This window comes from Leptonychotes weddellii, chromosome 7, assembly GCF_054177405.1.
Source record: "Leptonychotes weddellii isolate Sample4059 chromosome 7, ASM5417740v2, whole genome shotgun sequence".
NCBI lineage: Eukaryota > Metazoa > Chordata > Mammalia > Carnivora > Phocidae > Leptonychotes > Leptonychotes weddellii.
In genome coordinates this window covers 80,345,095-80,367,592 of record NC_138375.1, presented here as the reverse complement: position 1 = coordinate 80,367,592, position 22,498 = coordinate 80,345,095, and the positions used below count along the sequence as shown (strand labels likewise).

At 40.0% G+C, this 22,498-nt stretch overlaps 1 protein-coding gene across 3 annotated transcripts in view; it reads right to left on the bottom strand.

Moving 5' to 3' along the window:
* TMEM161B (transmembrane protein 161B) overlaps positions 1-22,498 on the bottom strand; it is a 236,838-nt gene that overhangs the window by 116,914 nt on the left and 97,426 nt on the right. For 2 of the 3 annotated variants that reach the window (XR_014147089.1, XR_014147088.1), the window contains one exon: positions 7,284-7,480. The gene's annotated coding sequence lies outside the window, so the exon portion shown is untranslated. Of the gene's footprint in view, positions 1-6,556; positions 7,481-8,835; positions 8,939-22,498 lie in introns of those variants that run through there. The other variant, XR_014147087.1, reaches the window with a different exon arrangement.

Below are 22,498 nucleotides of genomic sequence, written 5' to 3'. Positions count from 1 at the left end.
TGGCCCAGTCCTGGCTAATAAGATGTACAGAGAAGTCTTCCAAGAGTTATCTGGGAAAGCTTTTCTCCCTTGATAAGACACACGGGGAGAAATTCTCCCCACTCCCTTCCTGCCAACTGAATGCCCTTGTGTGAGGACCTGACGTCTGGACCTGCTGCAGCCATGGGGAGCACGTCAAGGAAGTCACAGAATACCAATCCAGAGCCCTGACATTGCTGAACTATTAAAGCAACCCTGGAGCCTCCTACTTAGGATCTTCTTGTTATGGGAGGGAAAAAAATGTCCCTGTCATTGAAGCTACTTTTCGTCTGTTTTTCTATTTGTTTTAGCCAAAAGCAGCCTATACCAGAGGTAGAATGATGCTGGTGAAATGTAATGATTGCCTGGATGGTGGCAATGGATCTGGAAGTAATAGGATGTATGCAAGATAAATATGTGAGGTAAGATTAAAATCTCATGGACTGATTGGCAACACTGTATATAAATTCTCTCATAATAAAACTAGGAATCCTCAACCCACAAGTGAGTTTTGTTTTTTAAACTTGACAAGTAAAATAAGTGTAAATGTGAGGCTAAGGAGACCTGGATACAGCTAAATCTAACCCAGATGTTAACCCAGGTGGCAACCTGGAATATGATCATTACAAAGAAACTTGTAATCCGATTGGCTGTATCATGCCTATCCGAATTAAAAAAAAAAAAAAAAAATCCCAGATTAGAGTACCAGACCAAAGTCTACATCAGAAAGCCAGGGAAGTATGAGTCAGGGTTTACCCAGCACTATGAGAAGAAGGTCCTGGACCTGGAGGCTGTGGGCAGATCTAGGGCCAGACTTGGAAGATGTTGACCTCCCCAGCAATTGACATCCTTCAGGCATTGTTTGGGGATGGAGGAAACAGTTGGCCTTCTACTATGATATGCTAAGTCAGTTCTCCCAAATTCCAACAAATTAAATGTAGAGAATAAGAGAAAGAAAGTGAACGAAACTTGGCCCAAAGTCTTTGGACTGGTTACTACAGAATAGTGATTTAAATAACAAATAGCAAATACTGGAAGGGAAAAAAAATGGATTGAAAAGTTAATGGTTTGGGCCATGTCACGTTTTAGGGGCAAGTAAGGATACAATGTATAGATCTCTGGAAGGTGACTGGAAATGCAGGTCTGAGCTTATGAGAAAATGCTGATTAAAGACAGACCAACTTTACTCGAGGCTATGAAATCTTCAAATTGCCAAGAGAACAGACAGAAAGCTAGGGTAGGTGATGGTGTCCATATTTGTTGACTATCTATCTTGTGTTGGGTGCAACATTAAGAATTACACATGTTATCAAATTTAACCTCCCAACATCACTATAAAGAAAAAATTATAAATTCCACTTATAGGAGAACATATGTGGGTTCAGAGAACTTATACATCGTTCCCCACATACAAGGTGTAGCAAAACCAGGATTCCAATTCCAAAAAAAGCCGAAGCCTTTATACCTTGCTCTTTTAAATGCACATGTTAAAACACTTAGTTGTTAAACTGCTAAATTGCTTATTCTTATTTCAATTTATATCATTAAAAAAGCATTCTTACAAGACTCAAAGCATAAATATAAACTTTGTATGAATAGCATAGAAAAGGTATTATTCTCCCAATTTTACATTTGGGGAAACACACAGACAGTCATATACAAAACCACTCAGTGAATCATGATCCCAATACTAACATTTGATAAATGTTATTGACTCCTTACATATGTGGGGAATGGAGGCTACTAAGAGCCCTGGTACTCTCAACAAATTTGCAATATAGTTGGAGAGATTATATAAATATAAATATATATATATTCATATATACATATATATGAAAACTCAGAGTACAAAACCAGATAGCACAGGATTAACTTTTGAAGTCACATATTTACATTTTTAAACTAATTATCTTGCCAATAAATTTTCTCCATAAATAAGTCATCAAAGACCAAGATGTTTAATAATAAACTTCTCTAAGCAAGCATACTCAAATTTGCATTATTTCTCATGTAGTATATTCATAACAATAGTCTAATATATGGATAAAATCACAAAGTTTTCACGAAGTATTTGCTTTTATTCATGCTATATTCACTTACCTAACCATCCTTATCTACTCTTATTCTGTATCACCACAAGGTCACTGATTCAGCACATCAGGGGATATGCACCTGAAGTACACTAGATATCATGCTAGGCTCCGGACTTAGGAAGATGAGTAGGGCATTGTTCTTATTCCACTGGGCTCACAATACCACTTGTACTTGTAAGAACACAAGCTAGACAGTTACCAAATTACTCACTGGAAACATACGTCATTAGTTTACAGTAAAATATATGTTTACACTAAATAAATTTCAACATGCCAAAAGAAAAAACAAGGAATTTATTTAATCCAAAGAAATTTCAGACTTCTGATTGGAGACAATATTAATGAGATGCTAAATGAAATCCTCCCCATTGCAGAAAATTAGAATCTTTTGGTATATTTTCTACCAAACTGAGATAAAAAATATATACAAGAAAAAAAAACTTGCCATCTTTATACAATATTTTGAATTAATCCTTAATAAAAATGATGGTACATCTTCAGATTGAAATATATCCACTTAACAACTTCTAAGGATCAAATACAAGCATTCAAATGTGTACAAATGTGGAACTAGAAAATCTTAAAAAGAGAGATTAGAAGAGTTGAACATATTATTTAGCTATGAGAAAGAAGGAAATCTGCCATTTGCAATAACATGAATGGACCTCAAGGGCATTATGCTAAGTCAAATAAGTCAGACAGACAAACACAAATATTATATGATATCATTTATATGTAGTATCTAAAAAAATCAAACTCATAGAAACAGAGACTAGAATGGTGGTTATGAGGGCCTGCAGGTTGAGGGAAATGGAGAGAAGTTGGTCAGAGGATACAAACTTTCAGTTATAAGATGTATAAGTTATGAAGACCTAATGTACAGCATGATTATAGTTAACAATACTGTATTATATACTTGAAATTTGCTAGGAGATTAGATCTTAAATGTTCTTGCCACAAAAAAGAAATGGTAATTATGTGGCATGATGGAGATGTTAGCTAATGTTTCAATACAGTGGTAATCATTATATTATTGTTGACATTATTGATGCCTCTAAATTTTTCGTTTGTTAAGTATATCAAATTAACATATTGTACACCTTAAACTTAGACTATGTTATATGTTAATTATATCTCAATAAAGATGAGTTAAAAATAAAAAGAAAATAACAAACAAAAAATTTAGAGGCATCAATAATGTCAACAATAAGAGCAGGATTCTGTGAATATAATCATCACACAAATACTGAAAGATGTAGCTAAGCACCTTCAAATTACTGATAAATACTCTAGAGATATTTCACATCAAATGTGGTCCCCATCTTTATAATCAAAGAAAAGCTCTCCTTAAACTCTAGTAAAAGTGTCCATGTAGTAACAGGAAAACAGTGTTCTACCATTAACTCATGCTACACTTGAAAATTGGTTTTAGCATGATTTTTAAGTTTCTTTTGAAGAGGGAAAACCCATGAGACCTCTAATATAGGTGTCTGAAACATTCACACAGTAAAATAACATGATAAATATCCCTTCCTCCTCCCCTGTGTTCTCTCCTCTCCTTTTTCATTAGACTGAATGCCTTGCACATCTTTGATATTGGCTGAATTTGTTCAAAACAGGAATAAAGAAATCTGATAAAATTATTTACACTAAATTGTTAAGAGAGGACAACAGCAGAAAAAAAAATATGTTCAACATATGGAAATGAATTACTTAAGGTGGAGTGTAAGGAAACAGTGGGAAACATCTTTGTCCAGACACATTCAGGGTACCCCCTAAATAATAGGCACATATGGAATCACTTTTTATGCCAATAAACAAGAACTACCCTCCTCCAAAAATATAAAAGGTTGAAAAATGAATAGCTGTTTCTATCCCACAACATTCAGAGAGAGCCAGACAGAAAAATTGAATCAACATGATTATGACTGCCATAGTTCTTAGATTTCCTAGAACAGTCCCAATAATAAATATTCTTCCTATTGTTGTAAAAAAAAAAAAAAAGTAATAATGCCAAGGAAATGTCAGTATGTTGGCCAGTTTCCCAGACTACTTCTCATACCTTGAAAGGACAAAAAAAATTATCTGTATCTTAGGTATTCCACTTGGGGCTAAAGAAAATTTCTCACCATATGGGAGCCACACCGTAGAAATAACAGTTCAGAAAATCAGTGAAAAATTCAGCCAATCTCATCATGGTCTTCCATTTTATTCATGGTGGTCACAAAGCCCAATCACAGACCAGTAATCCCAGAATTCCACCTGAAGAGCACTATAAAATATGTGAATCTCAGATCCTGACTAGGTATGTCTTGAATTATTATGGTGAATTATGGTGAATGCATGCTCAATTAGTAAAGCTCAACACTGAATGAAGAATCATAAACCACGGACCCAAACAAAAAAGCCTCGCACAGCCAGAATACATCCAATATAAGAAATTTGAAAGAATCTGTACCTGAAACAAAAGAGAGAGAAGGGGTGGGGGGAGAATTCAGGCAACAAAGGAAAGACAGGTTTTTCTCAAGAGAAAATTAAGATCAGCCCATCAGCAGGAAAACAATTGTGCACTGAAGGTAATCCAAAGAGATGAGAAAGGTAGAAAGCAATGCACTAAGTGGTGGAATAGATGAGCTTTGTATGCTAACAAACCCTATACCAAGTCCTTTTCCTTCTAGTACTCATTCAACTCATTTATTGACTCCTTGCAGAATGCTCAGTATCATATCAAGTTGTATTTCTTATCTCTTATTTATTCTGCACTTTTAAAGGTGAAGGGTGGAGAAGAGGGATGGGAAGAGTATCAGAAATAAAATTTCATTAGATTCCCACCTTATAAAAGTCAAGTGAAAAGACAAGTGTAAGTTATTTCTCTGTGATGCAGAGTAACCACTTGGAAAGTAAAATGTTCAATCAGTTGTTTTATCTGTGTAGTACGAGATTCAGGTAAAAAGTGTGAATTTCCTCCATGACACGTGCGTGCAAGAAACAATGTGTGTGTGCGTGTGTGTGTGAGAGAGAGAGAGAATGTGTGCATGTGCCCGAGTGTGTGCAAGCACACACAAATTAATCTGGCTCTGCCCAGACCTGCTGAGGTGGAGGGAAAATTCAAACTGAATCCTATTTTAGGAATACTTCCTAGGGTTATATGAGTGTAGTCCAGAAAATTTGAGGAAAGACCAGCAGTCTTCAATGCATTATATTGACCAGGCTCATATCATTTATTCCAAAACAATTTCCAAAGCTTGGCCACAGAGACCCTTCTCCATGGCCCCTCAAGACTGCAGAACCTAAGCATCCACTTACCACTGCCTGAGAGGTCCTGTCCCCTCACAGAACACTGCATGGCAGGATGGCCTGGGTTTGCACTCTCATACATCACCCACACATGACCCTTCTCTCCATTCTATGGAAGACCCTACTAGGACCAGGAAAATCTGCTCTTCTTCTCTTAAACTCAGCTCAAAACATTACCTTCTAACCCTCTCTGCTCTAGGGCATTAGTGGATCTAAAAAACAAAGGAAGAAAACTGAGTAAGAGAAAGCCAGTAAGGATATCTACTAAGATCTTTAGAAATATTATGTATGCTAGATTCTTCTTCCAGGAGTGGAAAAAGGAATACCATTTTTTTGTCTTAGAAAACTGCAATAGGATAAATAAAAACGGGGGGGGGGGAAGCTCAAGAGACCATTTATGTATTAGCTTGAAACATACAAAATTGCCATTGTTTTAGTTCAACATATCTAAATATCAGCAAGTTCATGTGATTCAGCCTAATATTTTCTTCTTAATAACTTATCTTATTATATCTGTTTGACTAGTTTTCATTAAATGAATTTTTTTAAGTAGGCTCCACACCCAGAGTGGAGGCCAACAAGGAGCTTGAATTCATGACCCTGAGATCAAGACCTGAGCTAAGATCAAGAGTCTGATGCTTAGGGGCACCTGGGTGGCTCAGTCATTAAGCGTCTGCCTTCAGCTCAGGTCATGATCCCAGGGTCCTGGGATCAAGTCCCACATTGGGCTCCCTGCTCACTGCAAAGCCTGCTTCTCCCTCTCCCACTCCCCTTGCTTGTGTTCCTGCTCTCGCTCTCTCTCTCTGTGTCAAATAAATAAATAAAATCTTAAAAAAAAAAGTCCGATCCTTAATGAACTGAGCCACCCAAATGCCCCTAAATAATTTTTTTAATTGATCAGTTACTTGAAGGTCAAACTCTACCTAAACATAAAAACATGTAAGTAACTTACCAACCTTTCCCCAGAAACCATGATTATCTGGGACAATCCTTATATAGACATTTCAGTATAACACTGCCTAGTGTGTTGATCCTATCAGTAATAGGTGACGTAGGCTGTCAGCTTACATTGTTACATTGGTCCAGCAGATGAAGAGAATCAAGAAGGAAGGAAGGAACGAACAAATGCATGCACGAACCCAAGTATCTGAATAAACTTCAGGTCAGTTTTAATCTTTCTCCCAAATCATCTGAACCTCAGAAAGTGATTTTTAAAATATTTTCTAAATGGAAAGGGTTTGGTACATTTCCATTCTCTGTGATAGCATCAGAGTAATTAATGCCATGACAACAAGAAAAAGGCTGAAAGGAATAAATAAAAAGAGAAGTTAATTTTTCTATTTGTTGCTGATACAAGATGCTTCAGTTTCTCTTGAAAATTAAATTATTTTCAATAATCTTTTAAATCTTCTATTTACTTCACAAGAAACCTCAATTCAGTTCCAATCATCTCAAACCACTGATAATTTCCCACCCAGCTAACAGTTTTAAGGCTCTCTGGAGCAGAGAGCAGGACAGGAGTGTCTTTTCTGTCCAGCTAAGGAGTGAGGAATCAGAGGAAGGAGCCCCTGATCACTCAGGCTGGACAGCCCTTTGCCGGTGGTCCGCTAATGGGCAGATCAGTACTTACTCAGATTCAAACTGAATTCATTCCAGAACCCTCTCACCAGAATGATACAAACTAGACTCTGATGGATATTTTAGCATTCTTTTACCAAAGGCTCATGGGGTGTCCCAAAGCAGCAAAGGATCCAAAACTTCGAGGTCATGAAAGTCTATACTTAAGTATTGACTTTTTGCAGTACCTGAAGGGGCAAGGTCTCTCTATTTAGGCCTCTGGAGGAGGTTCAAGGGGACACTCTCCCTTTCTCTTACCTTCTCTCAAGCATCTTCAGGTCCCTTCGGCTGTCTTTTCTTCAGCCCCTCTCAAAAAAGGACACACCACTCTTCCCCTCAGGCAACCTGAGTCCTGGTCCTGGTCTCATCTTCTGCTTTGCAAACTCTGCCATCTCAGACTTCATTAGGAATTCAGAGAGGTCTATCTCTGCTTAAGCTTCCTCCAAGTCCGAGGTCTATGGAAAAGGTGGGTATTTCAAGGTCAGTGAGGACACTTTTCACCAGTATAATGTTGCAACTCACTTTCCCGCTAAATACTTGAAAGTTTACACCCCTAATCACAGAGAGGGTTCACTTTCTTCCAAAGGCTTGAGCAAGGCACTGTCTAATCTTCATGAGGAATGTGTACATCAACTATTAACATGACTTTGGCCCCTATTCTTTGTGAAATTATACCTCTAACCTTACGATATTAAAAGCTCATGGCTTTCCTGGCCTGGTTTTTATTACAAAGAGTCCCCACATTAATTTAAAATGCTTCTGCATGAGTTGTTCAAGATGAATCTTGCCAGGCTCAAAGAATGTCACTCTGACACTCTAGTTGCTCTCATGACAACAGATGTGACATTTCCTTGATGCAGATCCAGCTGACCTCTGGAAATCAAGCCCAAGTAAATTCTATTTAGGAAAAAGCCCTTTTCAAAAAACCAGGAGCTGCTTTATATGACCCAGGCATGTCTTCCATATTTATACCTCCTGCTACTATAACTAAGATACCATACTTATTCATATAGATACCATACTTATTCATAGTCACTCTAAGTATCCAAAGAAAAGCACATTTATTGATCCAGAAGATCATTAATCTACATCAAGGTCAACAAGTTGTTTTTCTATGACAGTTCAGCTAGTAAATACAGTCTCTTTCACAACTACTCAACTCCACCACTACAGCTTGAAAGCAGACATAGACAACACATAAATGAGTAGGCATAGCTGTGTTCCAATAAAATTTTATTTACAAAAATAGGTAGAGAGCCAGATTTAGCCTACATGCAATAATTTGCCAAGGTCTATTCTACACTATTATTCCAAATTATGGATTTTATTTTTTATAAGACTTATTTATTTATTTGAGGGAGAGAGAGCACAGGTGGGGAGAGGGGCAGAGGGAGAGAGAGAAAATCCTCAAGCAGACTCCCTGTTGAGCACAGAGCCAACATGGGGCTTGATCCCAGGACCCCGAGATCATGACCTGAGCCGAAATCAAGAGCCGGCCACTCAACCAACTGAGCCACCCAGGTGCCCCTCCAAATTAGAGATTTTGAAAGAGACTTTAGATTTACATTGATTCAGATTATTATCAAAAGTATATGAAGGTATCACAGACAGTCTCTCCTTTGCTGTCCCACCCACTGCTCCCTTGAGGTGTATTCCACAAACTTCTATCTTCTTTAAAAAAAAAAAAAAAAACTATGTGAAGGTATCTATGAGGATAGATCTATTTACATGCAAGATACTAATTTAAAAATAGCAACAGAATTTCAAAATTCGAGACATCAAGAAAACTGAGGATATGTAGTTAATGTACCTTATTTTACAGATGATAAAAGTGTGCAACAGATTTTAGTAAAGAACTAGGTCCACTGATTCCCAATCCAAAATTATGACAGTGCAAGAGATGTATCACAAAACTGAAAAAGCAAAACACAATGTGCACATGAGTAACTCTGGGGATATAAACACTATCAGTTATATCATAAAGGGTCTCACGCCTACTAGTATCTAAAGAGTTAGATGCAATTCCACCTACTGTTCCAGTTCCTTGGGAACTGTAAGTCCCCACCCTAACACACATACACACACACACATCATATACAACATTACTGTGGGTTTCCAAAATTCAGCCCAGGCCAACATAGGCATAAAAATTCAACTGCAATATACCTTGACACTGACAACCAGAAAGAGTTATTTCCACAGTGAAAAATAATAATTATTAATAAAGTATACCAAGAAGCCATTAATAATAATACTTAGAATTAGGTCAATGGAAACTTAAAATACAACATAAAAATATTAACAGTGGCAGATCTTTTAATAATGTATATTTTACCTTTTGTAATTTTTTTCTGTATTTTCTAATATTTTTCCAATTTGCATGCACTAGTTTTATAATCTGGAAAAAAAAACCCTCAAACTGACACAGGACATATTATGTAATACAAAATAACTCCTTGAAAGAATGACTTATCATATTCAACTCTGTATCACTAGTTCCCAGCAAAATACACATATTAGACATTCAAGAGACACATGTGTGGCAGGTAACTTGAGAACATTCTCAGTTAAACAGGTAACATTAGGGAAGGTATTTAAACACTAAAAAATTTTAACAAAGTCATTCTCATCTTCATTTGTAATATCCATTATTAGCATGCAGAATCATTTGGCTTTATTACAATCTAAAGTTATGTTTCACAGCTGTGTTTTTGTAGCCGTGAAAATTTAGTGCTCTGATTACATCTTAGCTGTTTACATTCTAGCTGTGAAATAGGATTTTGTTTTTAGCTAGCTAGCAAAAGAACTTTTGTTACATCAGTTTCAAAAATTGTCAAATCAGAAATAACAGCTTTCAATATATCAAAATATACCTTGCTTTTTCTCATGTGATAATATCTGCCATATAATAATTAGTGAAGCTGAACAGTTAAATTACTTTATCATTTTTTCCATGGAAATTTCTGTTATGTTCTAAATAAAGAAAATATCCAATCTAAGGAAAATGGCACAGGGTCATTGCTGTATCTTCATTCATAAAGTACACAGAAAATTCTCTGTTCTGATGCAAAGTTCATGTATATGAACACAAATATTTTGCTAAGGAACAAAATAACTCCTGTGTAGTTTAACATGGGTACCAAAATCAATGTGCAAACCAAGATTTAACTTGCTTAAGAGAGCTATTCAGAGAGTCTAGGACAGTGATACTCAAAGAGAAGTCCCTGGACCATCACCTGGGAGCTGTTTAGAAATGCTGAATCTTGGGCCCACACCAGAGCTCTTGAATCAGAGTTTGCATTTTAACAACCTTAGAGGATTCGTGCTCACACTGAATTTGAGAAGCACCAGTCCACTGCTATTTTCAGCAAGAATTTTGGACATAATATGCAAGCTGTACCTTCATAGTCAGTAATGAGACTAGTTGGTCACAAATATATCAGAATATTTGCATTCAGATTTGTGCCATTCTAGGTGTAGTCACATTTGGAAGCTATATACTTATTTCCCTGACACTCCATCCGTGACACTATATTTGGAAAGTCCCTTTTGGACTTGTTAAGACTCACAAAATCAGTGGCATTACCTTACAGTTTCACCTCCTTTTAATACCCAAAGCAGCTTTTCACACTGATTTTATTCACAAAACTAAGCCAAATAACACTGGGCTCTTTCCAAAATCAAATCCATTTTCAAACATAAATATTTATTCTCTTTGGGAGTAATAAAAAAAAGTGGGCTACAGGCTCTGAAAACCTGAGGATGGAATCAAGAAACTGTTTAGATGACGGTGGCAAATTACAATAATGTACAGCAAGTGACTCCTTTAAAAAGGGCAACTCTCACTTACATGTGCCATTAAGTTTGGGCATTTTTGTTGTTTCAACTGGGGACCCCACTAAAGATTTAACTACTTAAAAGAACGATCTGGTCAAGATCTTGTTGAAGCCCCTTTAGCAAGAAGATACCATAAGGTCTTCCAATCTGTCCTCGGAAGAAGGAATTCTTAAAAAGGAAGGGAAATGTTTCCAAATTGTGGAAGTAAATAGACATTTGTGTCTCTGTGGTCTGGACCCTTCCATTAACAAACACGCTCCATCATCAGAAATAGGAGAGGAATTGATCCTCTGTTTGGGGCAAGGGAAAGGAAAGACTGCTGATCCCTGTGGGTGAATCCCCAGGGGTTGAGTGTGGACACTGGATACCATCTAGCATGGTATTTTACTAGCAGGTCCTTGGATGGTGTGCAAACCCAAAGGATGGGCACTAAGATGCGTGTCCTGTGGAAATGCTCTCATTCAGAGGAGCATCCTGGCCTGGAGATCCGTGCAGCACCATGTGGGAAAACAAAGCAATGCCACAATGGCCCCAGACAATGAGTTCTCCTGGGGCCAGAGTAGCCATGGGACTTTTCTTTGGGGCCTCTGTAAACCCACAGAACTCTTAAATATTTCTGAATAGGGGAAGGGGTACCCTAAGGGTATAATATTAATGTTTATGTTTATCATGAAGATAAGATTCAAGCCAGTTCTGACTCAACTCAGAAATAGAAAACAAAAAAGACAGTGCCTGCAGCCCAAGTCTTGTAGAGTAGATCATACCTTGTCGTTATTTTCTGGCCATACCTACTAACCGTGTTAAATAAAGACTCTCACTGGCAACAGTTGTCAAGATGGTCAATTTTGTGACTAGCCACTTCAGAAGTCAGTAATGTGGGAGAATAAAGTGAAGTTGCACGATTGTGATCTGTGGTGTGGGATACAATAGGCCAGATGAGGGAGATGTAGCTCAGAGAATAGGGATTATACGATATCCATTCAGTCTTTTAACTGTGTTCAAGGAGCTTCTTCTCTTTTTTTTTTTTTTTGGAGTGTCTTCTATAGTATGGATCCTGCGCTAGGCAGAAAGCATGCAAATCAAATAACTGGATTTTCAAGAGTTCATATTATTGAAGAGAAAGTGATATATGATCATGTAATCTGGGGTAATACAGGGTATCAATGGAGGAAGCAAAACAAAGTGGTTAAGTTTATAGGTTGGGGGTTAGACAGGTCTGAAAATGAACTACCCACGTTACTACCCAAGTTGGACAAGTTACCTAAAGAGAAACTTTTGCCCCTCCCTTAACTTCCTAGAAGAATTTAAATTGGGGGTCTTTCTCAGAATGAGAGTTTCTACCAGAGATAAATTTTATCTGAGTGACCCATCTGTATGGCAAGGCAAACATCTAATTACCAATCATCTGCTTCTCTTCTTATTGCCCTGTGAACTGCTCTCCTCCCCTTTGAATGTATGTGGGCTCCCTGTATATATGAAATTAAATTTGATTTTCTCCTGGTAATCTGTCTCAGGTCAATCTAATTCTTAGACCAGTCAAAAAAACCTCTGAAGGGTAAAGAAAAATTTTCCCTTCCCAACAGTCACAAGAGAATTAAAGTACATGGTCCATCCAAGGATTAAAAAGGGTTTAAATAAAATCATAATAAGAGGTCTGGGAAAGGAAGCAGAAATGATGATGAAAATGTAAAATAAGGCTATGATGTGGCTGGCCACATAACCTCTTAGCAATGAGGAACCAGCAAATGTTTTAATACAAGGAGCAGAATCAGATATATATTTTAGAAAGATAAGTGTGGTACTTTGAAGAGACTAGAGGAGGAAAAGTCAGTAGTGTAGGGCATCTAGGATAGAAAATATCTGATGAAAATCAAATAAATAGGGGTGTCTGAGTACCTCAGTTGGTTGAGTGGCTGACTCTCGGTTTCAGCTCAGGTCTTGATCTCATGGGTCGTGAGATCCAGCTCCACACTCAGTGGGGAGTCTCCTTGAGATTCTCTCCCTCTGCCCTTCCCTCTACTTGCATTCTCTCTCTCTCTCTCTCAAAACAAATACATAAAATCTTAAAAAATAAAATCAAATAAATATACCAGGAAACCCTTGGGAATTGTTGGTGTGGGAGATGGAGAGATGGGCAACAATGTATATGACTGTTTTTCTCCTTCTTTTACACACACACACACCCACAAACACGTGTATTTATGTGTTGGTCATATAACCTCTGTGCCTCATTCTCCCCATTCATAAAAAGGAGGTAATAATAGAATGTCATAAGGATCAAATGGGTTGATACATAAAAAGTGCCTGGCACATAGTAAGGATTATATAAACACAGTTATCACATTCTTTCCTATCATATCAACACTTTCCCTTTTTTCCCTGGTTTAATCACTGCCCCCTTCCCACTGTCAACCACTTTTATGTCACCAAAGATCCAGCTGCAAATTTCCAGGCCTAAAATGTTCGAGGAGTTCCACTACTTCGATTCAATTCAATACATTTTAAGCTGCTCCCTCTTATCTTAGAAGAATTTCCAGACATGGTAGGGGAGAGTCCACGTATAAAAGGAAATCATCCTCTTTTTTCTGTACTAAGGAAGCTCACATTCCATCAGAGGGAATATGCGAAGTATATAAGGTAGTAAAACGTGGGACACAATAAAGCAAAGACAATGAGACAAGTTACAACCAAATGCACAATGGAAAAGCACTTTGCTGGGTATCAGAAGACCCATGTTCAGGGGTGCCAGGAGAGCAGGTTGGTTAAGCGTCTGCCTTCAGCTCAGGTCATGATCCCAGGGTCCTGGGATAGAGCCCTGCATCAGGCTCCCTGCTCAGCAGTGAGTCCGCTTCTCCCTCTGTGCCCCCCCCCCCCAACTGCTTATGCTTGTGCTCTCTGTCTCTCTCTCTCTGAAATAAATAAAATGTTTTTTAAAAATTAAAAAAAAAAAAGAAGACCCATGTTCTAAGTTAATGATTCAACATTTAGTGGCCAAATTTCATGGGCAAATTGCTGAACTCTGGGTAGAGTGTGCTGGTTAATCACTGGGGTCTGGAACCAGACTGGTGGATTCTCATGGGACTCCACTATTTACTCACTCTGTAGCTTGGGACAGGTTACTTTATCCCTCTGTACCTCTGCACTTCAGTCTATAAAAGGAAGATGAGAATAATAATATGTGCTTCCTACAGCTGCTATCACATGAATTAAAACATGGAAAGTTCTTAGAACACTGCCTGGTATAAAGAAAGCACTCCATAAAAAAGTGAGCTATTTTCAATATTTCTGAACCTCCATATCCTTTACCATAAAATAAGGATAACTGTTATCAGTCCATCCTAGAAGATTATTTTGAGATAATTTACATGAAATGAGATAATTTATGTGAAAGTGTTTTGTCAATTGCTGACTATATAATATACAAAAGCATAATGTTATTTATAACATGAACAAGTAATACCATCAGATAATAAATTATTTCTTCTCAGAGTGTCCTTTGACCATCTTGTACATGGGAATGCCATTTGAAGCCCTTCCTAAATGCATCAGAACTAGAATGAAGCCTTTAGATCCATCTTGCTAGAATTCTCATCAGTGAGAATTTGGGACAATGTGGAAAATAACAAAAAGTGTTGTCACATGTTTGTTTTTGTCACATGTTTTTAAATAATCGTTTGAGTGGGTTGTTTTTAACCAATGAACCTGTAGGCACTAATGACCATATTTTTAAAATGCTAATAGAGTAAATATAAGAAATTCAATCTTTTTTAAATGTTATCCACTTGGGATGTCCGTTGACATTTTGCAAAGCAAACCATAAATGTACTTAAAATGATGAGTAAAACATCAAAATTAAAAATCAGCCTATCTTTTCTCTTTTCTCTGAGTACCTTTTTCAAATGGCACAGAGAACTTTACACAAGCTCCAGGCACCTCTATATTTAATTCCTAGGGGCAACGGTATTCTTCACTGCATTAAACATCCTGGTCAGGTACTGCTGAGTCAACCCCATTCTGGGACTTTCCTTGATTGTGAATGCAGCATACAAGCCTTGAGATGTCATTATTCCAACATTATGATAAGGCACTCACTTATGCCGCAAAGGGGAGCAGATTTTGCCACCCCAAAATATGTCTCTGTCATAAGGATTATTTTGAGCTAAAGGCAATCAAAACCCAGCAGACTCAGGAAAAGCTCTTTACCTCCTCCTCAACTGCCTAAGTTTACATTGGAAAGGCGCTATTATCAGAGATATCTTTTTACCCGAGAAAGTTATCTGCAGGGCTCTGGGTGGCTCAGTCAGGTAAGCTTCTGCTTTAGGCTTAGGTCATGATCTCATGATCCTGGGATTGAGTTCCGCATGGGGCACCCTGCTCAGTGTGGAGTCTGCTTCTCCCTCTCCCTTTGCCCCTCCCTCCTGCTCGTTCTCTCTCCTGCTCTTTCTCAAATAAAGTCTTTTTTTTTTTTAAGTTATCTGCATAACAGGGTAACCTTTGTTTTCCACACATCTTCTCTGCCTTCCGGTAGATGGCCTTCCTCCATCCCTCAGATCTCTATCCCTTTCCTTAGCTCAGGATGTTATATAAGCCTCAATTACCTGGCTGCCTTTGGGTCTGATATTTTTATGGGGCTCCCCTAAGTATGAATTTTGCTTGTTTTTTTCCTGTTAATCTGTCTTATATCAATTTAATTATTAGACCGGCCAAAGAACCTAGAAGGGAAGCAGGGCTCATAAAGTGCTTCTTGCTGGGGGATCTTAAAACAAAGAATAGCAACACGTTTGCTCCTTTGCCCTTTTGTAAGTGAGAAAATTGTGGTACACATAAGGTAGAGTTGTTCTCAAGGTCTCAAAAGCCTTAACAAAGCTCAAATGTGGCCTCTCTAGTCCTTGATGTGTAATCTCTAAAATCTTTATTTATATGTATCCAAAGTAAATTCCGAGGGGCTATTAGTCAGTAAACTGGTCCCTTAGTTGACTAGTTAAATGAAATTTTTGTTTCTAGAGTCATTTACCAAAGGGTGATGCTAATCATTAGAAGTAAGACTAAGGATGACATGCAAAGTCTCAGTTTAGCAACTGGATACAATTTAAATTGAAATACCAGCCTATTTTAGCAATGGAACAAGGATGAGAAACAGCACTCCTTTAATCACAACATTGTCATCATTCTTTACAGCTGGGACTGTTCTCTTCTCTACTCTAAACCACACCCAGAACGTAGTCAACCTAAAATGTTTGCTTCTCTCCTTCCCATCTTGCACGTTAATATGGGCCAGCTGCCTTTGACAAACACAGCTTTCGAATAACCACGAGAGGGCTACAGGTTTGTAAAATAACCAAATAAATAAGGCTCCAAGTAGTAGATAACTCACAAACATTTGATATTTGACTTTGGAACTCTGAGGCATATATATTAAGAAATGCTTATATCCCCACAGGCTTACTCTGATTCTGAATCAGCACCTACTCTGTAGAGCCCAGGTGTCAGCTTTTCAGGGTCCCCCTGAGAAACAAAGAGGAGACCAAACAAGAAGAAACCAAACCCTTGAGGACTGACAGTATAGACCAGGATCTGGAATTACACACAATCTTTATACATGTCTGAAACCCCTAGACTGGTGATATAAATCATCATCCTGTATCAGATGCGTGGAAACTCAGCCGGCCATTAAAGCTCAATCTGGACCTCAAAGGGCAAAGGTCCATCTTTCAATAAGGATTTCAGGGAATATTTAGAAACAAGCCATAGTTCCAAACTTGGAAATACACCGATGCTCAGAGTTAAAATGGAGGTCATCAGCCATACAGGCAAATTCACACACGCTGACCATCAGCGTTTCTAGTTAATACATCCTATTGTACTCACTACAACTAAATTAGTTGTAGGGCAATTCCAAATGACTGTGAACATGTGTGTTTTTCTATACATTTGACTGAGTATGTTGTACCTAGCTCAACAGCACACAGTACTTAAAATCAGATTACAGATTTCACCTCTGGGAGAAGTGAACACTTTTATCAAGATAATACAATGACCAATCACAGAAGATCCACAATATACCTGCAACACCCTGGACAACAATGAGTCCACTCTCTGGAATCAAGAAACTATACACCAAGGGTGCCTGGCTGCCTCAGTGAGTGGAGCATGCAACTCTCAATCTCAGGGTCATGGGTTCAAGCCCCACTTTGGGCATAGAGCTTACTTAGAAAAGAAAAAAACTGTACACCAGAAACAACTCAAATGGCCTTCAACTGGTAAAAAGGAAAAACTATCTGTGGTATGTCCATGCCATGAAATACTGCTCAGCAGTAGAAAGGAACAAATTATATGGGAACAAACTACATCTAACAACATAGATGAAGATCAAATTCATTAGACTAAACGAAAGAAATTAGACGTAAAGAAAAAGCTATATACTGTATGATTCCATTTACATGACATTCTGACAAAGGCAAAACTATAGGGATAGAGTGCTTTTCAGGGTTTAAGGTTACAGGGGAGTTGACTATTAGTTACAAAGGATAGCACAAAGGCATTGGGGAGGGAGTGATGGAATTGTTTTGTTTCCTGCTGGTGGTGGTTACATGACTCCTTGCACTTGCAAAACTCATAGAATACTATACTCCCAAAAGTGAATTTTCCTGTATGGATATTAAAAATTAGATAACAAGTGTAAAAGCTTCAGTATTTCTTATGTCAGAGAGAACTCAAACTCTTGCTGATCACTTCAAGAACTTAGCTTCAATGTCACCTCTTCAATAAAGCCTTCCCATACTTCTCTATGTTCTCTTAACATTCTAATTCTCTCTTCTTCCCCCCCATCCCACCTTTCTTCTTTAAGGAAAGAAACATTATTCATATAGCTCAAGCCCATATGTTAAAGGATCCCTCTCTCCCCAGGGATAACCTCCATCTGAGACGTTTGTATAGTTCTACTACATAATTATGTACCAACAACTTTTATATTTGGAAAGGTTTACAAAATCTCTTCACATCAATAGTTATTAATACTAATATTACTATTATTTTGCAATTTGCTTTTTTCATCCAACACTGCTTTGAAGATGATCTATTCATTTTTAACTGCTGCAGAGTATTTCACTGTAGGAATATGCCCATATACTCATTCACTGTATTCTTGACAGATATTTAAGCCATTTCCATGCTCCAGGTTACATATTTATCTGTTCTGTCTCCTCTTTCTGCAAGACAATGAGCAACTCCAGGGCAAAAACCATCCTAAATCCCTGTTCCTCTCCCTAATTTCCATCACACCAGAGAATCAAGGCACATACAATGTGTGTAATAAGCACTCCATAAAAATGTGTTGAATGAATAAATGATGACAAAATATTTCAAATCTTGTGCTCTCTACTCACTTCTCCATAGTGTAAGATTTGAGGGGCAACTGACTCAATTCTCACTATAAAGTCCTTTAAATGTTCCTATGTCCAAACAGACATCTATGAAACAAATCGCTTCACAATTTTCCTAGTTTCTCACTAGAGGATCTCAGAGCACTATACAAACCACGATTTTCTCCACTGACATTTGTCCCCTCAATGTGCCTGCCTCAAGGTCAGTTCGGAGCAGTATTCAAAGCTTGAATACCCTTTACCTGTAGGTGGAAAAGGCCGGAAACCAGAGTCTGGATATAAGTAACAATAACAATCTACTATTCCCAGGTCTTTTTTTCCTCCAGGATTTGGTTTTTCTTTCATGGGTCCGCATTTGTGCTCTAAGTCTGCTCACCTGTGTAGTTTAAGCCTCCGACATTAAACTGAGCGCCTTTAGCAAGTCTTAAGCCACCCCGTGCCCTTTCCCCCCACGCCTCCACTTTCTCTCATACTACTAAGTAGATCTAATGCTGTTTGATCTCATCTCCAATTCTTTGCCGTTTAAGAAGCTGTGTAGCCTTGACGTACAAGACAAATACACGCTGTAGCTCTGGGCTTTCAAAATCATCTATCATCATCTTGCCTTTGGACGTGACCAGTACATTGTGTGTTTCAGAGAAATTAATCTGGTGTTTAGGAGGAAAAAGGCATTTCAAAATCATTCGGCGTGCAGAACCTTCCTGCAGACCTGCTGAGGCATTTTCGACGCCTTTCGCCCCTGCTCAGCAAGCCTCAAACTTGACCTTCGAGAGGATTTCAAGGATAGTACCTTCCTCCCTTTCCCTCTCCTGTTCCAAGAGCGCGCGCAGGCCTCCTTCTGAGAAACAGCTGCCCCGGACCAGAGCTCGGAGGACTGCACGCCTAGGCGCGCGGACGCGGCGGGGAAACCGCAGGAGGCGCAGGCGCAAGGCGGGGGTCGGGGGTGGGGGTGTGAGGCGGGGGAAGAAGGGGCGGGGGGTCCAGGAGAAGCGGGAGGGAGGAGGAAGATCATCTGCATATGCAAGAGGCACCCAGCACTGCCCTCTTCCCCGGCAGCTGCTCGGGCGGGAGAGGAGGAGGGAGGGGACGTGGAGCGGAGGAAAGAGATGCCGGCGAGGCAGCAAGAGCAACCGCTAAGGCGAACGCAGGTTTGGAGAACGGAAGAGGTGATTTGCATGGCGCTTGGTGATTGGATGATGGCCGGAGGCTGGGCCTGAGAGGCGGCTGCTGAATGGTTTAACGGAGGAAATTACAGGAATCATTTGGCTAAAGAAAGCCCAAGAGGGCCCGGTCTGCGTAATATGAAGCTTGGCCGCGAGGGGGCGCGATGTCCCATCTTTGTTCCTGTTACAAGGCTCCTTTTCTCTCCTCCCCACCCCCTCCGTCCCTGCCCCCACCCCCCACACACAGACACACGCAGAAAGTGCAGAGAAACCCTGTGATCCAGTCAACTGGCTCTGCCCCGTCTATTAAGAAAGATGAACACTCCTTTCTCTTCCATCTCCTTCATGGGAGACCACTTTTCATTTCAGATTATCACATTAATAAATATTCTTCCAGGAATAAAAAAAGGCACTTTGCCGAAAGATAAGAGAATATATATGAAATGTGTGGATTATAGAGAAAGACAATACATGTAGGCAGGGGAATAGGCACACATATGTAAATACGCACATATCACCCTGAGAACACAAAATACGGTGGGGGTGGGGGCACAGCCAGACAGGACACCCGGAGAGAACACGCATCACTCACAAGGTGCTCACGGGCTGTACACGCTCGCCCACAGCTGAGGCACACACCCACTGACCAGCACACCACCGCCACCAACACTACACACACACATACATACACGCACACCCCTCAAAAAGGGCATCCAAGTAAATTCACACGCAGTGGAAAGACTGCCGAGAAAATATGGGAGAAGAATTTAAATGGTTCATTCCCCCCATCCAAAAAATACTCAAGCAGAATGATTCTATTTGCATAATACTAACATACGCAGGACGGCGACAGGAGCGAAAAAAATGGCTCCATTTGAGGCACACACCAGATAATGCGTGTATACACACACACAGACACGCACACGCACGCGCTACTGTGGGCGGGACACACCCACAGCCTGTGTCCTCCGCCCACGGGCACAAGCAGAGGACAGATGCCATCAGCTGCCATCAGTACAGTTTTCCAGAAAACACTAACGTGAGAAAAACGTAAAGAAACCCACCCTGCTAAGCCACAGAAGAACCGTTAGTGAACCCAGGTTTTCTAAACACACACACACACACACACACGCGCTTGTCAGACAGGAGAGTTGGTTCAGAGAAATAATGGATGCACAATAGATAACTGAGAGCTGGAGTATGTCATCAGCTTAAACAATACTTTGAAATTACTTCAGCCTGAAGATGGCTTTCTGGGATGCTCCTGAAAAATCATACCTAAGAAAAATAAAACATTTTCATTTATTCTGCTTTTTATTCTTTTTTCCCCCCTTTCCTTCCTATTTTTTAAGACAGGGAAGAGGGAGAATTCCCCTTCCCCAGAGAAGGGTAGCCCTGTTTTTGTTTTGCAAGCTCAAGAGATTTCCAGTTGATTTCCCTGGGAGGAAGGTGCGAGGGAGAGGTCTGTCCCGCAGCCTCCCAGCCAGACGGCACCACAAAAGGCATTATTACACATTCCAAATAACAAGGGCTGTCTATATATTTACAAATCTGTTCAAATATTTAACCTCTTAACTTGCTAAATATCCCCCTCTCCTCCCTTTCTTCCCTCTTGAGCTCTCCCCTCTCTCCCCTTCTGCCCTCTCTCCTCCTTTTCCTTTCTCCTTCTAAAAGGGGCGGGAGCGAGAAGTGCCCTTCCGGGGTCCAAAATGTGACCAGGGGCGCTGGGCTTTACCTGACCCTATTTGAATGCCAATTTCGTTTCAGGTAATTGCTCCTTTGCCAGCCAAAAATTGGTTTTGAATCACCAGGGCTACCTTTTTTAAAGAAGCTTTGATGTTGCCTCTGTTTTTAAACTGCCCCCGAAAGGCATCTTCCTAAATGGGAGGGATTTTCCTGACCCTTTGGAGTTGCAGGTGCCCCTAAACCACGATGTTTTCCTCAGAGTTGCACCTTCGGCCCATCAAGGGACGAACAAGAGGGGCAGCTGCATAAGTGAGGACCTTCTAAAGACAGCCAGGGAGTTTCGGCAGCGTTTTGGCGACCCAACCAAGGCCAGAGGTGAGGCACACACCTATTGCAGTAACCAATTTGTAATGCCACCGTTGAAAATTTCTTACTGCACTAATCTTTCTTCATCGGGCTAATAAACTCATTCTGAGGGCCAATGTAAAATGTGAAGATATTTAGCAGTGGGCCTTTAAGGCAGCAAAAGCGCTACATTCATCCAAAATCGAGGTGTACTCACTTTGATGCCTAAAGGGAAAAGAAAAGTTGTGGATGGGTTTTGCGGGAAAGGAGCAGGTGAACCTCTAAGGGCATTGAGGCTGCCCACTCCCTAACTCTCCGGGCAGGTGACCTGGGTGGGCTTCCCTCGGAAGGACCCACAAGCACCCTTCCCCTGGGGTGTTCCAGCCTCTCCCAGGACTTTGCTGTGACACAACTTAAGGTGCCCTGAAGGAGCTTCCCGCACCATTCTGGGGTTTTCTTTTTCGGAAAGAATTGCAAGGCAAATCCGCAGCCTCTAAAGTTGATACAGAAAAGGACACTTCCTCTCGTCACGTTTCCTCTGTCCTCAAATAATAACTTTAGTTATGTATTTATTTGTTGCGGGGTAATGCAAACAGTGAAACTGCAGTTTGGCCAGATAATGAGATGTGTGTCTCCAAGTCATATTTGTTCAGTTGACCGTAATATTTCAACTCCCACCATCTTCAGATGTTTGTTCTTCTCTGAGGCGGACTGCCCACCAGTGGCCAGAGAGCGCTTTAGAAAATCCAGCCCTCACCTCGGACCCTAGCCTTCCACACACTCAATTTGGGGATACACTCTCAGCGTCCAGGAACTCCTCTCCTCCAGGCATCTGCCCGGCGCTGACTCTCCCGAGGTGCTGGAACGCGCCTGTCCGCGTGATAATGGCCTTTGCCCGCAGCTGTCGGGGCTGGCGTGCCGCGCCAGGAGCACTAAGAGCCACCCAAACCTTGCGCAAGGGCGGTGGGGGGCTGGGGCAGTAGGGAAGAGGGAGTAGCTAACATATATGTTTAAAGAGGTTTCCTAAGAACTTTTACAGATGTCAAATAAGAGAAGGAAG